Source organism: Haliotis asinina, chromosome 4 (assembly GCF_037392515.1).
Source record: "Haliotis asinina isolate JCU_RB_2024 chromosome 4, JCU_Hal_asi_v2, whole genome shotgun sequence".
NCBI lineage: Eukaryota > Metazoa > Mollusca > Gastropoda > Lepetellida > Haliotidae > Haliotis > Haliotis asinina.
The window spans coordinates 18,177,476-18,197,110 of record NC_090283.1 but is presented as its reverse complement, the minus strand read 5'-3'; the positions used below and the strand labels follow the sequence as shown (position 1 = coordinate 18,197,110).

Here is a 19,635-nt window from a genome sequence, read left to right as displayed (position 1 = left end):
GCAGTTTTCTCAGTGCTTCAATGAACAGCAAAAGAAACACATCCCTGGCTTTGTGTCTGCCTTTGAATAGAAGACATAAACATGAACGCTTTCCTTATGAGATTTCATATTTTCAAGCATTTAGTTTCTTTTGCTGCCCAGTATATATCGCAACCAATTTCAAGATTTTAACAACTGTGCCTCAGCAGAGAGGTATTTGGTTTTTAGGAACAAGCTTCTAGAGTGATACCTGTGGTTTTTCGTTATTATGAGCAATATTCTTTAAAATATCACTGCATCTGGCATATTTAGGTGTTACTAATACAACTTTATTGCAATAGATGCGACGTTACATTGTAAATATTGACTCCATATCAAGCAAGCATCACTAATATCATGACGCCAGAATTTGGTTTCACAGGTTGTCCCTGTTTCGTGACTCAAACTCGGACGCGCACTCTCAACTTGTGCCACTTGGCTACTCTACTCTGAACACTCCAGATCCGGGTTAGAATTGATCTTCAGCGACCATGCATGTCATCTGAGGCGACTAACGGGATGGGGTGGTCAGGCTCGCTGACTTGGTTGACACATGTCATCGTATCCTTGAGAAGATAAATGCTCAAACTGTTGATCACAGGATAGTCTGATCCAGACTCCGTTCTTTACTAATCACCGCCAAATAGCTGCAATGCTGTTGACGGCGGCCACACCAAGATCAAACCAAACCCGAATACTTCAGAGCGATGCCGTCATTAGCCAATCATTACTTTGGTCCACGTTCAGATTTCACTTTCGTAGTGAAGTACAAATTCTATTACTTTTTTGGTTGAGTTCCATCCGGGATTCAAACCCGCACCCAGAGTCAGGCACCTAATCGCCAGCACACGAAGTCAGCCGCTAGCCCGCTCAGTCACCGGAAGTCGATGAGGGATGGAGGTCATAGCCTAGTGGTTCAAGCGTTCGATCGGCTTCGGTGCCAAACAAGATTATATTGCCCGTAAGATGTGGTTTTAAATTCTGTGTGAGGATTGGTGGCGGTAGCCAAGTGGTTAAAGCGTTCGCTCGTCCACTGAAGAACATGTTCGATTCCCCACATGGGTACAATGTGAAGCGAATTCCTGGTGTCCCCCGCCGTGATATTGCTGGAAAGCCCGTAAAACCATACTCACAACATAAGCATATGGGGAAAATAATATTTTTTACAATGTTTTGTTAGGCCCACTGTGTGTTGAGGTACGCTCAATATACATCCTCTGAGAACATTCAACACACTATCTCTTAAAGCTTGGCTGAACATACAAAATGACTCAACGCCGTGTAACCTGTATTCTAATTGACTGACAATCGTTTCCTTTGAAGGTGTTTTCGTAAGTTTTTCCTCATATTTATCTTAATCATCTACACCTTCCGAGGAGTAAACTTCGTATAATGTACTCCTTCCATGAAGTCAACACAACACAGACGCCGTTTTCATCTGATAAAGTTTAGATACGAGTAATACATTCCCAAGGCAAAATTTTCTTTAAGCAGCGATGCAAATAATATACGGGGCACGACTGGTCTGGCTTATATCAGTCATTCAGATGGATCAACGAGTTTACCGTCGTGTGTTACCCATCGATACGTCACGTGATCACAATAGCTTATAAATCATTGTGTTGTGTTTTCGAAATCAGACGTTCTGTGAAGCTACTCGTCAACTGTTTGTAGTTTCTATGTTCACTGGAGGATGAATACGTTGTTCCCCTTCCTCGTTGTTCTGACGATGTTTTGCAGCGCTGAGCTCCACGTAGTGGAGACAGCAGTGCAATGTCTATCTGGAAAGAAGCTACGGCAAGACTGCAGGACTTCGTAAGTAATTCATGGTTTCAGTGTTGTTTTGTGTCCATTTGTTGATACGATTTCACAGAGCGATTTCACTTTTGTTTAGAGGTTGCAGGATCGGGGTTCAATATTCAAGGCCTCATTAAAAAACTTATAAACGTGTTATGGTAGACATGCGATGTCCGATGGCGTACTTCTTTTTTCACTTTTTAAACACACGTTCCCGAATTATTCCAGTAAACAACTGACTCGACATTGCGTTGGTGGGACGGGATACTCTCACCCTTTCGCACACCTGGTATCATCAGTATGTCATAGTGATTCATAAACACATGCTCTGTGATCGTATCGCATGGTGACAATCACTTGCTTGTCTTGTCCAGCCTCGATTGTTTAGAAACAGCTTATGATAAAATGAAAACAAAACCCCGATACAAACAAGATATTTTAAACGTTGTCCTTGTTAGCTTTTATAAGACGCCGAAGGTATATTTATTTCCAACAAGGTACAGTGCATTCATATGTATATATACAATGTCGTTGTGGAATTGACCACATGCGTACGAGCATTTATAAGGAGAGGTTCCGCCATTTTACGTTGACTTGAAAGCAGTCAGGGGTCTTTTATTAACGTCAGTATCCATTTACGTATTGGCTTTTAAAACTTTTAAATTTTAAATTAACTTTTAACTTAGTTTTGACTTATATTTCTTTGAAATTTGTCTTAGACACTTGGCACAAATGGTAACGGCTGAAGTCAAAGTGTAAGTCGACCTAGGGTCCAGGAAGTATTGTACGTCTCCATGATCCCTTTGTATGGAGATCTTTCTTCTGTTATTGGCGATGAATAATTTTTATGCATTGTGTTATCTTCAAAAGTAAATTTCTGTTGAGATTTACATCCTAGTTTTATATCTGTGTCTGTGATCTACCAGTTGTTTTGCTGTATCTGTTATACTGTAGTTTTAGATTTACGTACTTTTTTGCACATATATTGTGATATTCTAGCAAAATGTTTTGACCGTCCTTCGTCAACATGTGTTTAACTTTTGGGTTTACGTATCATGAGGTGGATGAAGAATTTGAGTTTATGTATGATGAGGTGGATGAAGAATTTGAGTTTATGTATGATGAGGTGGATGAAGAATTTGAGTTTACGTATCATGAGGTGGATGAAATACTGGTGAAGTGACTAAACCTACTTATCTTAACTCTGCTGAAAGACTTGCTTGATTCTGACGGCCTCTGTTGTATGATTTGTATCTTTGAAGATCGAACAAACTCAGCCAATAAGTTAAGCCCTAATGGGAGTTTTGTGTACTCAAAGTTAAGAACATAAAAAACAGCATTTAATTGATGAGCAACAACAATGAATGTATAGTAAACAACATTATTTATAAGTCAAACATCTAACAATCATTACAGTAAGCAATAATAGTAATAATAATTCATAACTTATATAGCGCGGTCAGGTGGTAAAAGTGCATAATAAAGATTTAAAACATGGGTTTGTTTGGTAAAATTCAGACCGAAACATTTGAAACAGATGAGATGTACAGGGTGTCTAAACTACCGAAATTACAAGCAACTTGTCCTGCAACTTTAACAACCGTCTTTTGTTTGTTCTTATTTCGAAGCGACAGAGGTCCATACCAACACTGCATAGAAAAATGGCTAAGTGAATCAAATACATGATTTGTGAAACAAAGAGATAAACGTAAAATCAACGTGAAATGAGTGTAGCTGATGAAGTGGAGGCGAGACGAGGTGAGGCCCGGCTGACATTTGTTTTGACGGTATTTTGAGTAAAAATATAATCTGCAATTCTTAAAATATATCAAATGATCAACGACTAAGGCTCCAACTGTCACATATCAATACATGGAGATTAATTGGCTCATCTTGTCAAGTGACATATTTATCTCGTCGTGTGACCCGACAACGACCCCGAGCGAAATACCAACTTGATCAGATGCCCCGGTTTTAATTGTTTGTGACCTTTGTCTGAAAATTAATCCTGGGTACAAAGGGCTCGGGAGGCCAGTTCGGGTGAGTGAGTGATTGACTGTGTGAGCGGGTTTTGTGTATATGCCATGATTCCTGAAAACTACAGGGTGTTTATGTACTTGCAACATCAGTCGGTCATTACATTTTATACACATCTGGAACTGGACTCTCACAGAAATCAGTCACACCGACCCGAATGCTTGCATACTTGTTCCAAGAGGTATACAAACACGAAGCTGATTAGCTGACTTTCAGACAGAACCATTTACTCATCAAATGGCTTCCAGTTACTTTTGGGTCCAAAAATAATCTTGAGTAAAAAATATGCACAATCAAGTAGGTGATTAAGTGAGTGAGGGAAAGTCATGCGATGGCTTGTATCGGCTTTCGTAATATTAGTCACTTGTTTTAATTCTGTTATTTACAGTCTTCACACACCTACAAACGACAGATGTTACTGTAAACAAACAAACAAATAAACAAACATCGATCTAACAAAAGACCGCAATAAGTACACACTGACGACTAAAAATAACATTGCTATCGCAAATGTACTGTGTACAATGTTCATATCCTGCCTTAACTACAAAATATTTATACAGGGTCGGTATTATATTAGTGTCCCTTAGTGCATGAAGGAAATTATTTCTTCTACGATGTTTATCAGGACAACTAATACCCACAGTATCACTAACGGGATCAAATTTATGTGATAACGTTTCACTAATGTCCATTTCGGTATCTGCGCGGGTGTTTCGTGGACAAGGGTTAGATTTTTGTCTGGGGACACCTGGTGTTAGAATGAAATGAACAAGTGATAATAACTTGCTTAAATATATTATATGTACATGTAGTTTTCGCCTTGACAGTTTAGATGTAGAAACTTTCATACTTTCATACTTTCAAGATGTGTAAGCTGCTCTTGCGCTTTCATGCTGACTTGTTTGTACCTCAGACGCTGTAAGCAGAAGTAGTGCAGTGACATCAGGGGCGGATACAGCTTTTGATAAAGATGGGGTAGGGGAAGCACTCTTTTGAGGAAGAGTCGGTAGGGGGTGCATTCCTTTGAGAAAGATGGGTAGGGGTGCACACTTTTGAAGAAGGGGGTGTAAGGGATGCACGCTTTTGACAAAGAGGGGTAAGGGAGTGCATACTATTGAGAAAGTGGGGTAGGGGTAGGGGTGGGACTATTTTGAGAAGGGGATGGGGTTAGGGGTGGACCCTATTGAGAAGGGGGGTGGGGTTAGGGGTGCACCCTTTTTGAGAAGGGGTGGGGTTAGGGGTGCACACTTTTGAGAACGGGATGGGGTTAGGGGTGCACCGTTTTGAGAAGGGGGATGGGGCTAGGGGTGCACCCTTTTGAGAAGGGGGTGGGGTAAGGGGGTGTACCCTTTTGAGAAGCTGGGTGGGTTTAGGGGTGCACCCTTTTGAGAAGGGGGTGGGGTTAAGGGTGCACCCTTCTGAGAAGGGGGTGGGATTAGGGGTGCTCCCATTTGAGAAGGGGGTGGGTTATTGAGAAAGAGGCAATGGGGGTGCACACTTTTAAGAGAGAGGGTTAGGGTGTGCACACCTTTGAGAAAAAGGCGGTAGGGGTGTACACGTTTGAGAAATGGGGGGTAGGGGAACACACAGTTGAGAACGTTTTTCACGAGGGTCTCTATAGTCATTTAAAAGTTGTAGTTGTAGGTTGGTTGATCAAAGGAATGGTTTGGTTGCTATTTGTTTTCTAATATTTGTTAATGTTAGCACAGGTTGGTTTTGTGAGATCATACGCCAGTGAGTTTAGGAGTGTTTGTAGTGTCAGGTGTGTGTTTGTGTCCAGTGACACAGCCATTTATTCTTGGTAGTCATTACCTCGCCACAGAACTATTGATTGTTTATGCCTTTTGGGTGGCGTGAGGTTCTTGAGAGAATGGAAATGTAATTCATAAGCTCTTGTAATTGACAAAAGCCCAAGATTAAAAAAAATAATCTCCAAAGAAGACTAAACTACACCCCTTGCCTCCGACAATGCATGGCTTACAAAAATAGATCGTGCGATGTCCCTGGGGTGTCATGAATACCTAACTCTAACAAGAACATTAATATTTACAAACAAAACATGTTTTCTACGCATAACAATATGTTTTGAAACAAATGTAATTTTCACGCTCCTCCTTACAAAAAAAGAAACATGTTGTTTTAACCAACATCACTTCATTTTTAAGGAATCGCAGACGTTGAGCCGATCCACGATATTTGTATAAAGTGTTCCGCTGTCCCCCTGCCGCGATATTTCTGAAATACTGCTAAACGCGGCGTAAAACCAAACTCACTCACTCACTCATATTGTTGATTCAAATCATCTGTTCTCTGCCATACTATTAGATGATAGGTTTCCATCAAAACTGATTGTACTTCCTGGAAACTATACACAGTCTGATCAAAGTTGATCGGTTGTGGACTAGTGACAGACATCGACTGTATTCGTAACAGATGCTCATACTGTTGATCACTGGATTGTCTGGTCCAGACTCGATTGTTTACAGACCGCCGCCATATAGGTGGAATATTGCTGAGTGCGGCGTAAAAATAAACTGACTCATTCATTATTCTTTACAGAACTGTGTGGCGGAAGGGTTAAGCCAGGGAGGAGTTCTTAGAGTGCTTCATTTCTACTCTGAGAGTTTCAAAAGGCATATAATCTCGTTTGTATAGGATGTACAGAGAGCAACATTGACATTCCAGTCATCTGACCGAAACGTTAGTGACCACTTCAAACCTTAAGGTCCAAAACATATTTCTGTATTACTCTTTCCCAAATATTACCCCGTGCTTTTAGGAACAATGGTCAACAAAAACATGTGTGTTTACTTTCTTTGTACTTCAGTTTACATAACCTGTGACCTTATTACAGAATAAGCTGCTACTAATACACCCCAAATAATCAACTCGTTGAATTTTGTTTGGTTGATATTTTGTTTGGTTGATATTTTGTTCCCTTTAATGATGGGTGTTACGTGTCTTTTTGTTGGTTAGTTTATGTCGGGTAATCCGAATTAAACTAGACGGGCGACGACCTCTGTGGCATAAAAGTGTTTTCCTGTCGAATTAGCCCTCTTTACGACTTGAGGAGCTACCTAGTCGTAAATAATGTGTTTGACACTTCACCCATTTCACAAACAATTGTTTTGTAGTTTGTGAAGAGTGGGAAAGAATGAAATTCGTCACACAACTACAACCTCACACTTCTCCACTACTACAAAATCCCTCCTATGGTTTCTTTTGCGATCTTCAGACCACCTCGAATTCTCATGCAGACGTTGAATATATTTTAAGAAAGATACATTTTCTTACCTCACATGTTAATTTTGCTGTGGGAGTTTTATCTTTATCTCGTGGCTCGTTCTGCAGCTCCAACACCCGCCTGGTTTATGTATTTTGCGTTTATTACGTTGACTCAACGAGTCCATAACATCTAAGTGTCGGCAACATTTTGAATCTTGGATTTGTTCGAATCTTTATGTCTGCTGGGTTCGCATTTTTGTGATATAAAACCTATGAAGACAGTAGGTTAGCAAACACATACATTTCCGTGGGGTAGCCTAGTGGTTAAAGCGTTACCCGATACCCCACATGGGTACATTGTGCGAAGTCCATTTCTGGTGTCATCCCCAGTGATGTTGATTGAACAATGCTAAAAGCGGCTTGAAAGTAGACTCACACAGTCGTTTCATAAGCATAGTTTTCGTGACACAGATTACGGCCGGCCAATTATTCCCCAATTGCCATAGTAACCAACAACCACGCAGATTACTTTTAAGGACGCGGTGTCATATGGCTTGACAATGGCACGAGGCGGGTTACAGGACAAACTGTGGTGAGATGAACGTCTGCCTGCTGTTGCCCTCGCTACAGTAATGTCTCTGGTACAGCAGGACTTGTTATGGATGAGAGAGAGAGAGAGAGAGAGAGAGAGAGAGAGAGAGAGAGAGAGAGAGAGAGAGAGAGAGAGAGAGAGAGAGAGAGAGAGAGAGAGAGAGAGAGAGAGAGAGAGAGAGAGAGAGAGAGAGAGAGAATGTGTGTATGTGTGTGTGTGAAAACACTTGCGTCCCTTTGTTTCAGCATTAAGCTAACAAACAACACCTTTCAAAGTGAGGTGGTGTTGCTACAAAGTGGTACAAACTGAAATGATGTTGCTTCAGAGTGAAGTGGTGTTGCTACAAACCTTATGTTTCCTTTGGATGGAGGAGCGTGAAAATGTTATGTGTTCAAAACAAACTCTTTGTTAAATGTTACTTGTCACACAAAGGACATGTTTGTTTGTAAATATTTGTGTTCTTGTTCGAGTTACATATTCACCACACCCCAGGACTTCACACGGTCAAGTTTAATACGTCATGCTACGAAATCAATTTCGCTGACACATGTACGTCACCCCATCCAACAGGCATATCACAGGCAATGACATCCAGTGGACCCGTGATCCGCAATGGACCCGTGAGGATCCAAGTTAGAACTGATCTTCAATAAGAGGCGACTGAAAAGAGAGGGTGGTCAGACTCGTTGACACATGTCTTCGTATACCGATTGCGTAGATCGATGCTCATACTGTTGATCACTGGGTTGTCTGGTCCAGAATCGATTATTTACAGCCCACCGTCATATAGCTTGACTATTACTCTGTGCAAATAACAAACAAAGAAACAAACAAACAGACATGATACCACCGATATTTTAGAATTTTGTGCCTGTAACAATACATAAATGCACAAAATAATTTATGCTATTTTATTATTTTGTTTCAGCAACAATACTCTTCTTCCAGTCACAGACAGATAACAATATAAAAATACAAAAACAAACTAACCTGTCCATTCACATAGTTTACTCTACATTGCAACTCTTATTTCAATGTGTTGATGTTTTTCATGTCACGTGACTGATCTGTAGCAAATTATCGCAACATTAACAAAAAAGTAAAAAAAAAAACGAAACGTAAATTATTTTTATGGCTCGGGATATGGATAAAAACACAGTGTGGACACAGCATGGCTTGGTTAAAACATAACCTATTCGATTTGGGGGATAACTTGTGTTAAAACGTACTACGACTCTCAAGGTATATGTACACGTATTCCTGGTATCATTTCATTATATAAGAAAGGTTCAGCAGACCCAAATAGCTACAGGGGAATATCTTTACTAAATGTAATGTGGGAGACATTAATTATAACGTCTACAGTGGAAGCTGTCTAAACCAGCACTCGTCGGGACTGAAGAATTAATCCAGTTTAGACAACATGTCAGATTGTAGAGCTGATGATAAATGTACAAGACACAGGTGGGACTGACATTTTATGCCGGTGTTGACAACTTGCCGGACGGGTGCAGGTTTTAACAGCTTCCGCTGTATTTTGGAACCACGACTAAGGTGTTGGCTCAAGTTAACCAGGTAATATGCGAGGTAGGGTCGAGTTTTACCGACATTAAATGTCATTGTCAATGTCATTGTTATTGTACAGGTATCCAGGTGCAATAGACCTTCCGTTTGCAGATGTCAAGGATTTTCAATTCAAAGTCATCAACATTTTTATTGCTCAACAAACCTTTGATTAATCACAGAGTTAGTCATCCATTCAGCACATGAAAGACATGTAGCTCGTTGAACGCTCATCTGCTGTGTAATAAATTCCTGACTGTTTTTTTTTTGGGGGGGGGAGTTCAGGGCAAACACAATCTCTATGATCCTACACACTGGTGGAAAAGCAAGTAAAACATTTCAATCAGTCTGTCTCACGGTCACAAAAGACGAATGTTCTCGTAATATATTTCAGTTAATTATCTAACAACCAAAATACGTTTTACCATGAGGGAGAAGCTGACTACAGTTACAGATGATATGATGACGTCACAGTTGCACTGGTGTAAGATTTATAAAAAAGTATCAGAAAACCCGGTCTACTCTTGCCGACACCAAATTAAGAATTTATATCATTATTACTTTAATTGTACACAGTATAGTGAAATCAGAAAAATGCCTTCTTGCACATCCACGGATATGATATAGAAACCATCTTATGTGGAAACAAGTATTGAAATGTGTATATAAAAACATATTCATCACTTCATAACTAAAAGCAGTCGATTTATGCAAGTTTCCTAAGATGGCTGAAGCGTCTAAAAAGCTAGAACTTTTGAATGTCTGTATGTTCGTTTTTTTCAATTTTTTTCATTGCACAACATTAATCTTCTACACCAACTGACGTAACGTGTTTGTCTGGTGTGAGATGACCTGGGCTGCGTCACAATGGCGGCAAGATATTGAGGGGAGGGTGCGGGGAATCAACGTAGCAGAGCTGACTGCAAGGCGATCAGGTGATCACCTTAAAAACAGAAAGCTGCTGAGACCCTTGAGTCTTTATTCGTAGCAGAGTGAGAGAAATTCCATATATACAGAGAGATTCCAAACAGTAACAATATACACGGTAGATACAATTAAATATAACATTAGCATAGTGGCGCTGTTACTTGGTCGAAAGCTCTACGACTGAGTTGGCAGAATTTGAATATCTGGTGTGCTCGTTACTTGGTTATTAAAACAAATACACTAATGCATTAAGTAAATTGTGTATTATACTAGAGAGGGATTTATTATGTCTTGTTCTAGGTTTTTAATGTATATCATACGGAACTGTTAATACTTACATTTACCGTATTCTGGCGTTACTGATGTATTTACAGATACATGTATTTTACATGCTGTATTATTTCAATGCCGAAATGCTTAACCGGATGACAGACGTATCATAGCCAATACATGTATTCGCATGAGCTGGTGAGGTTACCCGCGGGTATTTACCACAATGTACCCGTACTCACACTATGTAATGAAATGACTGTCTATCACTTGGCATGTCAACAGTCAATGTACAACTGAACTAATATAGTAATATCTACATATATAAACTATTTGAATCCACGTTGCCTAGTGGTATAATGAACTTATATAAAGGTGTGAAAGGGTAGTACACATAGGTGGGGTGCATAGGACACAGTACAACATCAAGACTTTAACCAGTACAATGATACAATCGTACCTAAAAAACAGTGAGGAGACTGATGAGACCCTTGACGTGAGTGACGTGCCTGCTACTGGACTCAGTGTATATAGGGTCTCGGTCCTTTTTGTGGGAGTTAAATAATATTGTAGCTGTATCCTACATCAGGTGTATCAATTGCAAATAAGTCTGTTTCATGCAGTGCAATGACCAGTTAAAATCATTCATATCACTGTATCACGATATGGCTGAAATATTGCCGATGTGACGTTAAATTTTAACTCACTCACTCACTACGCAACGGACATCAGCTATTTACATTGACGTTGCACCATGCACAGCGTGTTATGGCCTTGGACATAATCCTAGCAGAGGCGGCTTGACTGAGTTGCATAGTTCAAAGTTACTTATGTGTGACGGCCAGCTATGTGGTCCGCAAGTCGATGGGTTGATGAGGAATATATGAATGTTTTCTGATTGTTGAATAAAATATTGATGTAACTGCGCATTATTATATACATTATGGACTAATTATGGCGACTTTATTGTCAATATTGTTAATCTTGGCTTCATTTACTTATGAACACATGATTTATTTCTCTATGAACACATGGGTATTCAATGATTTTCGTTAACTTGTGGCCATCACGATTTTCGAATTGTTATGTTGCTGGGTGGCATTTATGATGGCATAAAATGCTCGTGGTATTTATGTTTAGATAAAATGTTTGTTTACCATCCCAGGTTTCAGAATATAAGTGTGTTTAAAATATGAGATAAGTAAACTGGTTTCCGAGCTCCTCGTCATGTTCTTGCCAGTTTGAACTTCAAGCCAGTCTCTGCGATTCCCTGTTTTGCACTTTTGACACATCCCCCATGTTCGTACCAAGCAGCCATTTTGAAATAGAAATCGGATTATACTTGACAGTGATATTTACTTCAGTCCATTGTATATCTGGTCAAACCTGTCAGTAATGTATACTTCAGGCCACTGTACACCTGATCAAACTCATCAGTAATATTTACTTCGGTCCAGTGTACACCTGATCAAATCTGTCAGTAATATATACTTCAGTCCACTGTACACCTGATCAAACTCATCAGTAATATTTACTTCGGTCCAGTGTACACCTGATCAAATTGGTCAGTAATATTTACTATAGTCCACTGCGATCCTGAACAACACTTAGACGTGGCTTAGCCCGAAGTAATCGACTGAACCTGTTCGTATCATGAGTATCAAGCTGCATCGCGAGTTCCCACCTTCCTTGTCTTCATGCATATCTGTTTAGACAAGTAAACGTTGCTTTTTGTACATGAAACGACGAAAGTCTCGTGTGACTGATCAAACTACCGCACCCTGTGAATTAATTACTCCAACCATTTCCTATTTTGTCGCAAAATGGGATTTCATATGGGTGATTACATCTTGAAAATGGCGACGCCACATTGTAAACAAGTTTTTATCAACGTCGGTTTCGCCTGTCGTCCCACGTCGGCCCTAGCCTCTATTAATGACACACGATTCTAAAATGACACTTCAGAAATGATCAAAGTAACTTGTAAAATTACGACAGCTATACCTTTTTACCTTTGAGTTAACCGCTTAAACATGAGACGAAGTGTAAAATTTTATTTCGATTTATTATTGCAGCCATCTAAACCAACTAATTATTCGTTTGTCAAAATGTACGTCTAAAATGCTCATCTTGTCCAAAGTTAATGTTAACTAATTAATTATAAAGATATATTATCAAACACGCACTACCCATCTACATATTTCGCAACATATTTTCACAACACAGGGGTTTTCAAATATTCTGCAGTGGATGTATTATATTTTATATGTATATTTATTATTGTACAAAACTATACTCAGGGCCGTAGGCCGGGGGGTTGGGGTTGGGTGTCAGTTGAATTTTTTACAGATTACTTTTATGCATTAAAGTACTGACATAAGATTGATGACCAACAGGTTGCGAATATAACCGGCTCCGATCAGCTGATCGCGTCATTCGTGTACCCTCGCTAAGCGAGTCTCCAAGTGAGGGTCCATCATTGTGTTGTGTCCACGCCTCGCTTTATGCGAGTTTACATCCGTTCTGACCTGTCAAGTTACGCGTTGTCAACTTCAAAACTCACATTTCACGAACAGGTGACTTTTTGTAATCGATTGCCCAGAGTTATTACCTGTACACATAGTATATCCACAAACAGTTGATGTTTATTCTTAGTCACGCTCTTCCCTTTCATGTTTACTTTTGAATCACGGGAACCATTCATGAATCATTTACTGAGAGGGATGATGATGCATATAAGCGGTAATGGTTCGGGTGTGGGGTGTGTTATTGTTCAGTCACATGGACATGGCACTCCATGAAAATCATCACTAAACCACTGGCAAAAACGTATTCGTGCGCCGGTGCCGAATTTTGACACTGGCGATAAGAGCAAAATCATCAGTGTTGATGTTATACAAATAACGCCACTAAATAAACAGATTGATACAGGTATGTGTTGTCTTATTTCACGCTTATTTATTTTCGACACAGAACTATGTCTTATGCATGTGAATGAAGAAAGATGTGCCGTTCGTTTACAAGTGGGAACATTTGGATTTTTGTACTGAAGTTGGTCGGATCAATACTTTTTATAATTCAATTAAAAATATATATGAATGCTATAAATAGAATATTTCACGTGTCTTGAGAAATATGGCGTTATGCCACTAGCCACGTTATGCTAGTTATGCCACTCGATATAGCTGGAGTATTGCTGAGTGCGGCATAAAACTAAACTCACTCACTCATGCCACTCGTCAGATATATCATATTTCACTGAATACATGGAACATCTTATTGCATGCTTCCAATTTTGTTTAATTCAATATTCTCTATTTAGACACAGATGATATATTTCTGGCTGATCTATTCGTCATTGTAAATGTGATGTTATCTGATAATTTAAATAGTTCCCATTATATAGCTTCTAATCTGAATTATTCAAAATATCAAAAACTTCATTACTGCCTTGTTACTGCATATATTTTTAATTTATAAATGCATCCCTTATAATTAATACTTGTATATAATTAATATAATTAAGAGCAAAAAACATATACAAATTATACAAATTACAGGAAAAGGGGCATTTATAATGCCGATGTTATTTTCATACCCCAATGCTAAAAAGTATTTTCATTCGTATTTTTTTTCTCATGACAAATTCAATATCTTTGGACTAAAGCGTTTGCTAGTCGCGACTAAGATCCAGGGTCTTTATTCTCGAAACGTTCATAGCCCTAAGAATTCTTAACTTTGGTCGTAGCCAGTGTGTTAAGAATGGGCTTAAGAAGTTCGTAAGGCTTCGGACATTTCGAGAATAGCTGGCCTGGTTTGGTTTTCCACATGGGTACAATGTGTGAAACCCATTTTCTGGTGTCCCCCGCTGTGATATTGCTGGAATATTGCTAAAGACGTCGTAAACCCGTACTCATTCAGTCTTTAAGATTTCCATAAATCAGACTTCAACCATTAAACATTTGCAATAAATTTAACACTCGGAGAATGTTACGAATGTTGGTACGAGGCGATGCAGGTACCAAGTGGCTCCTAAGTTACGAGTGATCGAAAATATGTTTGAAAGATTTGCTGACATTATAGCGATGATGATCTACGTGACTATGTACACATTCTAGTGTTATATTGTTCGCGTACTTTATCTATTAAGAAATTACTACATCATTTATTAAGATAAGCGATGTCCCTTTCGCGATTTGTGGACAAGAGCTGCATACAATGTACACGCTTTTCCCCACGCGACTTAATCACATTGGTGGGACGGTGGTGTAGCCTCGTCTCCCCAAAGACCCGGTTTCGATTCCAGACATGCGCACATTGTTCGAAGCTCCATCTTGGTGTTGACCGTAGTGATTTTGTTGGAATATTGCTAATAGGGGCCTCAAATTAAAATCACTCACTCACTCACCCCTCACAATACTGCATACACAGAATAGGTGGATCCAGAGGAGGGTGCAGAGGTGCGCACCCCTCCTTTTGTCCTGAAATTGCGTTATATGTCCTTTGAAACTCGGGTGAAACTGTAGTGTGCTCCCCTCCTTTTCAATAGTGTGCACCTTCCCCCTTTCCCAAAAGGACGTATCCGCCCCTTCAAAGCCTGACGGCCACACCCCACACCCCCACACCCCACACCCACACGTTATACACGTTATAAAGATTAACCGTTATTTATGAACTGAAAGTTAAGCTCCAGGTGAATTTAAACAATTATCATAATACTTTCCACACCTGTCCCAGCTTTAATCAATGATTAACTATAGTTTAAATCTCTTGTGACGTTTGTGCATCGATAGTATTGATTACATAACAATTCGTCATCTTGCATTTTGTTACTAGAGTGTACTTTCCATGATTTGAGTTGTTATTAATTATTATTGCTGTAGTTGTAATTCGGTCACAATATTTAAGGTTTTAGTGTTAGCTATTATGGGTCACATTTCCGACAGAGAATTATTTAAGAGGCACGCCTCTACGGCAGTACTTTGGAGTTATCTGCCTTTGGCTTTCTATTTGACTTCCGGGAGACTATTCTAGAGCTTTCCACGTTAGTGGCGATGGTCGTATGTGCTCGAACTTTCAGGAAATGACTGAATGTACATATAAATGCTAGTTGCCGTGTTGTCGACGGACACGGAGACACACATTTACTGGAGTAGCACAATCAATCTCCGTCAACGCTTGATCTACACAACCGCTGCCTGACCGCTCGCTGTGTTACATTCTGCATAACTGTTTCTCACTCTAAGAGTCTCGCACTAAGACTTTGGTGAGTTTGCTATATATATTGTGACCCATTGCCTTAGATTTTGTCTCATTTGTATTGTATTTGAAATCGGTATTGTTAAATTGACTTGTGACTTTGTATAACTTGCTCCCTTTGCTTAATAATGCAGTACTTGAATGTTTTGGACTTGACTTTGTTCTGTTTTGCTGGTTCACAGGGGATTTCTTACACCTTTTGTCACGCCAAATTTTTAACCGTAACAATTTTAATATTGTTTCCGTAGCAAAGAGAAATGATATGCGTTATGAATTACATTTTCTCCTCTCTTACCAGTCATAAATAAATAAGAACATTTCCCCTCCCTAAACACCTCAAAAATAAATAAATAAATAAATAAATAAATAAATAAATAAATAAATAAATAAATAAATAAATAAATAAATAAATAAATAAATAAATCATGATCCAGTTTATACCTAGTTGATATAAGATGACACCTGGAAGTTATTTAGTAGTGATGATGATGATGGTGATGATGATGATGATGATGATGATGAAGAAGACGACGATATCTCTATTTCAGAATGATGAAATATCGAATAACTGTCATCAAAGAGTTGTGGTGGTGCAAGCGCGGCAACACCATTTGTGGATACAGGGCGGAGTCAGATCTCGATGGTGAGTATCTACAGTTTTCAAGCACACCGGAACGGTCTGGTTCGCTTGTTATGCTATGTGTGAGGCCATTCTGGTGTACACCGCTGTGATATGGCTGGAATATTGCTATAAGCGGCGTAAAACCCAACTCATTAACTCTGGTGAAGCATGATAGTTGTACTGTTGTGGGATGTCAAATAAATACTTATTGACATACAAGAAAAGGGATGCAATTGTTGGTGAAATATTTTTGGACATATTTTGTTGAAATACTAATCAGATGGACGAGAAGTTTGTCGCAGTGTTGACACCAAACATCATTATGTGTCACTTGTGTAGCAGTTTATAACTTTTAAACATAAACATATTTTTATTGAAGGGTAAATTTGACACCAGCGATAGTTGCTATTTTATTTAAATTGATTTGACTTTAGAACCCTCTGTTTGATGCAGAAGCATAAGCCGACAGAAATACATCGTCCTTTCTGCACGCCGTGCTTTTACCCGACTCAGATCGTAATCTTTCTTGTTACGTCGCTTAGAAATGGCGGAAAGAAGCTGCATGAACGTAATATGACCCAAGCGGAGAAAACAAAGACCCCTGTGTCTTCGGTTTTCACACCTTCGTGTTGTAACTGACGTTTGCATGTCCTCGGGGTTACTTGAGTCGTGTTGTAAGCTTCCTGGGGACGTCAGCAAAGGTGACAGTCAAGTTCATGTATTTGTCACAAGTATTTTCTCATAACTACCTCACGCAAACTCTATGACATGTATGTCCCCGGGTTTTTGTTACAAATATGTTTTCATATTTCATTGTATTTCATAATTTGTTATTTTGTATTGTTCTCGCTAGTTCACAAGTATTTTCACTATAATTGAAAAATAATTTTGGTTTTTCTTCAAATACTTGCTCGTTACTTCGACAATATTCTCGATTTGACTTTAATATGTACCTATACAAACGGTTAAAAGTTGTGTTCTAAACTTCGTGGGGACGTCAGCAGTGGTGAAAGTCAAATTCACCTGTATATTCTTATGGCTACCTAACACAAACTCTATAACATTTCTTCCCCCACTTTGGTGTCGCAAACATGTTTTCATTCTCCTAATTTTAATAATTTCGTAGTTTCTTAATTTTCTCGTTACTTCACCTATATGATTGCATTTTCTGTAATTTTCTCACTAATTTAAGTATATATTTAATATTCCAAACATCAGTTTGAGTTTCTCTTTGATTCAATTACGTCCTTGCTACTTCGACAGAATGATCGATTTTTTTAAATATCTTGATGTGTGTAAACTGAATTAACTTTGAAATTCACCGTTTGATGCAATGTCGGATAAGGCGACAGAAATACATCGTCCTTTCTGCACGCCGAGTTGGAACCTGACTGAGATCGTAATCTTTCTTGTTACGTTGCTTAGAAATGGCGGAAAGCTACAGGAATGTAATATGACCCAAGCGGAGAAAATATAGGCCCGTGCGTCATCGCTTCTCACACCTTCGTGTTGAAATTGACGTGTGCATTTACTCGGGGTTATTTGAGTCGTGTTGTAAACATTCTGCGGACGTCAGTTCATGTATTTGTCACTTATGCTGTCTCATAATCACCTAACGGAAACTCTGTGACATTCCTGCCCTCAATTTGGTGTCATAAAACATCATATTCACCGTATTTTAATAATTTGTTATTTTTCTGTTTTCTCGTTACTTCGAAAAACTCATTCGTAACTTCTATCATTTTCTCATGATTCCAAGTATATTTTAGTATTCAAAAAGTCAGCTGGCTTCTCCTTGCTTCGAATATTTCTTCGTTACTACAATATCCTCGAATGTTCTACAATTCAATATGAACTTCAATAAACGCTAGAATAACTGAGCCAACGTTCTGAGATAAAATAACACAGCAACAAAGAAACTCGATATTCTAAAAATACCGACATTATGTAAAAAGAAAATGATCGAAATGACGAGATCTCAATCGACGTAATGAGAAATAAAACTTCAATTCACTTCACTTCAAACTTTTCAATTAAATTTCACATTTGAAACATACATTTATGATTCCAACAGAGCAGTATGAGGATTGTATATGTAAGAGGTACACATGAACAAGTGGGATGTTAGGTTGACCAAGCGTTAAAAGTAGCAAAAGGTGTTCTGTCAGAACAGAACACGGAGAATGATGGACGTGAACTAAATTTCAACACACTTTGAGTTTCTTTACAGACGCGAAGCATGCTTAATTCCAAATTAACCATCGTGCCTTTAACCTTTTGACTCGCAATTTCAGAAGTTCTCATGTAACAGTAAAGTAAAGATGTTTTATGGGTGACAAACACTTTATTCTGAAACGATGCGAAATTTCGGTAGGCTCTTCTGCCGTCAAGCACGAGTAGTTCCATTGTAGTGACCCGCCACTGTTGCCTGATAACGAGCTAAGGTTCTTTGCCGAAACGCTGCATCAAAAGAGACAAAGGGAAAAAGACGTCCTTAAAATATCTTGGTTTCATAATTTCGTTTTTAGTCCTGTGAATATCAGTACTGTGTGACAGTGTGCACTGGCTGGAGAATCACTTCATTGTATGGTCTGTTCGTGGGACGCCATCGCAGAGCAGGTGTACTGCTGTGAGCGGTAGTCATCAAGCAAATACTTTCGTTTTTGTGACAGTTGCACGTGGGTTGGTGGAACGGATAGAGCATGTCTAGGCTACACTTTCAGCGAACACATTACGCGACCATTGATCTTCAGCAATTACCTTCAGCGCGGTTTGTACGCCCAATGAACTCTATTCCGAAAGGTACTAGTCTACCTCTTGTCGAGACGACTATTGTTTAACGCCACACTCAGCAATATTCCAGCTATATGGAGGCGGTCGGTAAATAATCGAGTCTGGACCAAGCAATCGAGTGATCATGGGAATGAGCATCAATCTACGCAATTGGGATACGATGGCATGTTACAACCAAGTCAGGGGTTCTGACCAATCGATCCAGTCTGTCGCCTCTTGTGACAAGCATGGACTGTTGAAGACCGATCTATACGGGTATGGTCGTCTCTTACAACAAGCATGGATTAGGAAGATCAATTCTCACCGCGATCTTCCCGGGTCATTTCGAAGTAAACAGATGTACATATTTTGAAAATATTGGACTACCCTTAGATGGTACATTTCTTATTTGATGAGTGAACTGTCTCACCTACACTCGGGAAGGTGGTCAGCACACACTCTCTGTTTCCCCTTCAGATTACATGGCGCGCTAATGTGTAGCTGGATAGACATGTTTCGAAAGCTGGGCGGTCTTCAAGGGATCTGTGGT

The 19,635-nt window shown here is 39.3% G+C and overlaps 1 protein-coding gene across 1 annotated transcript in view; it reads left to right on the top strand.

The window, feature by feature from the left end:
* Positions 1-1,414: 1,414 nt before the first annotated feature.
* Positions 1,415-19,635, top strand: part of LOC137281340 (staphylococcal secretory antigen ssaA2-like) — a 28,529-nt gene continuing 10,308 nt past the window's right edge. The window contains exons 1-2 of the mRNA XM_067812514.1: positions 1,415-1,833; positions 16,240-16,334. The gene's annotated coding sequence lies outside the window, so the exon portion shown is untranslated. The remainder of the gene's footprint in view (positions 1,834-16,239; positions 16,335-19,635) is intronic.